We start from the raw sequence: 3,137 nt of genomic DNA on the forward strand, positions 1-3,137 counted from the left end.
CTTTTTCTAAGATTAATTTATTTTAATGTTAAAGCTTTCAATAGATTCTTTGACTTTTTTCTGTCTTTTTACATAATGCTCACAATGGCATGCGACTATATCAGTCAAGCAACGCGTCGCGTGTTTAATTCTAAATGCAGCTCGCAGAATTGAACAGGATAAAATTGATTTTTGCCTGTCCATTCAAGTGTCAAAAATCAATTTTTATATATGTTATATTCGTTTCAAACAGTCGAGAGGTCTTTATTCTAAAATCTGTCAGATTAAAATATTTGGAGTTGCATTTTTAGCGCTAAACGCGAGGCGCGAAAACAAAGTTCTCATTTTATACGATAATATCACGCTCTTTTATATTCCTCTTTTATATACATATTCATTGAAATAGCTATGCTCAACATACACATACTCACGCATACGTAAACCTAATGGCTCGCTTCTCAACATCAATTCGTTCGGATTTCCATTTATTTACGTTTCATTCCTATTTTTATCTCGTTTCATTCCATTTTTTCGATTTCCGAATTTTTTTTTATCTCTAAGTTTGTGAGACGATAGCGAAATCGCAAAGATAATCTTTGTATGAACGCGAAACTGGGGACTTGTAATGTGTCAAATTGCAATTCAGACAATACATACAGCAAGTACAAAAAGTATTCGTACAAAGAAAATATTTTTTTAAAAAACTTTATTTTTAGAAATTAAATATTATCCAGCAAGAAATGAGTTATCAAATTGATGTCGAATCAATATCGATGATTTCAACACCAATTTGACATCAATTCGTTTAATTGATAATCATTTCATGCCGGATAATTAACAATTCATAAAGTATAAAATAGACTATATGTTTCTTAAAATTATATATATCAAAAAGATGTGTATTAATTATAAAAAATATATCATCAGAAAAATAAGCGAAAATTAAAAGTTCCATTGTTTGGATCAAAAAATATTAGTACAATCGAGAAATTTAATTTGAAAATCAGAAATACATGTGAAGCTCATTTATATGTTAAAACAGAATGTATTCATTGTATAAAATTGCTAATTAATGTTTATTTTCTTCAAATAAGACTTTTTTTATAAAAAATTTCCTACGAATACTATTTGGTCTCATTGTACATCCTAAAAATGCGTACAACTCAACGGTTTGAAAATAAATATTTAAATAGTATATATATATGTATGTGTGTATAACATTCTTTGGCGTTGAAATATATATATATGTATAACATTCTTTTGTGTTGAAATATTTGTTTAAAAAAGGGAAGGAAAAATATGATCCACATTGCAAGAACAAAAATTACATCATCAATTAGATTATATTATTTAGTTTAAATCTTATAATCTAAGTCTTATAATCTAAATTGACTAATCAAATTAAACGCATTACGAATTTATTATTTTCCTGATGAAAATAAAAATCGGAGCGTAAGTCGAATGTAATGAGAGAGAATAGAAACGTAAACGAAACTTCCATTATTTCAATTTTCGCCTCCTAGAAACTTCATTTACGCTTCTATTACATTACATTCGACTTACGCTCCGATTTTTATTTTCATCAAGGTGCAATCTCTATCTCGTTGTCTTTTCACTGCATGTTCGAATTATGTATAAATTTTAAGAGCTTCCGACTCTTCTCTGTCTCGATTATTCTATTATCTTTCTTTCGATTTAATATTTTCGTTGCACATTTCGCATATTCTAATTATGTAATAGGCATCTCTTGTTATTGATTAATTCACCATTATGATTTTTTTCTCTATTTTTTTCTTTTACGACTTTTATGCAACGGAGAAGCGTCAGTTCTGATATTCAAATTCACGATATCTTTGATTTTTTAAAAATATCGACATTTTGTCATATGAAACTATTCATATTTCGATATGAATCATATTTCGATATATGTAAGTGTTGAAATATCGAAAACATTACAACTGATTATTACTTGACTACATAGTAAATCAGTACAATCATTCAAACTATGAAAATCAAAGCACAATTCAATTGTCAATATTATATATAAAATTCTGGTCAGTTATTATATTAGTAATAATTATTATTATTAACTTTTTTCTATTTCAAAGCAATTTATTAAAACACAAATTTTAGGATTTATCGTATTATTTTCCTTAATAATGTAAAACATCTAAACATCTAACTTCAAAATAACGACAAATATTTTAAAACAAATAAAATAAAATTGCTGTAAAAATTTACTGTCAATTAGAAAAGAATGAATTAAATAAAAATAATTAAGTGCATATTATAAAATATGTATAAATTATATAAAAACAATATTTATTTTTATTTAAATAAAAAATATATTTTTAATAAAATAGATAAGTAAAAATTAATTTATTTGTTACATTTTACAAGAAACTTGATTATTTATGCATTCTGCATATAATTATGTACTTTGATGTTTATCATAACTGGTTTCATATCGGAATTATAAATTTTTCTTATTCTGATTTTAGTTTTTTTTGTATCTTCAAATTTCAAAAGCAAATATAACGATATTTGTGCATGCGCGTGTACCAGAAACGCAAAAGCACTCCGATCGAAAGAAACTGACATTCTGCATCATTTTCTGCACTTCAATTTACTAATCAGAATAATCATTCGTATCACGGTTTCACATGATTATTAATTAGATTCAGACTCAGACCAACGAGTTTAAACCTCTCAAATATATATTTATAATATGTATAGAGATTGGCTGTATAGAGATAATATATATTTTATATATATATATATTTACATTTATATAATGTTCGATGGGATTTTTCGATTATTTGCAAAAGTAACTCTGAAACTCTACAGAATCCCAGCATCAAGAGATTCTAACGGCAACACGCCGAGAGATTCTAATGGCAAAGTTTCTTTCTTTCCCATTCGCCTTTCCTCTTTCTCCTCCGCATCTTTTTCTCTGCTATTATACATATATAATTATTTATTATCAACAGGGCATTAAATATCTCATACGCTTTAACGTTTGTTCATACCAAATTTAAAGTTTATGTAAATGAATAACATGTATGTATGTGTATCCTTTATGTGTACATATTTATATACGCATATACTAAATGTATCATATGTTTATATGTCATACATTTTATATATATATATATATA

Source organism: Atta cephalotes (assembly GCF_000143395.1).
Source record: "Atta cephalotes unplaced genomic scaffold scaffold00023, whole genome shotgun sequence".
Classification (NCBI taxonomy): Eukaryota; Metazoa; Arthropoda; class Insecta; order Hymenoptera; family Formicidae; genus Atta; species Atta cephalotes.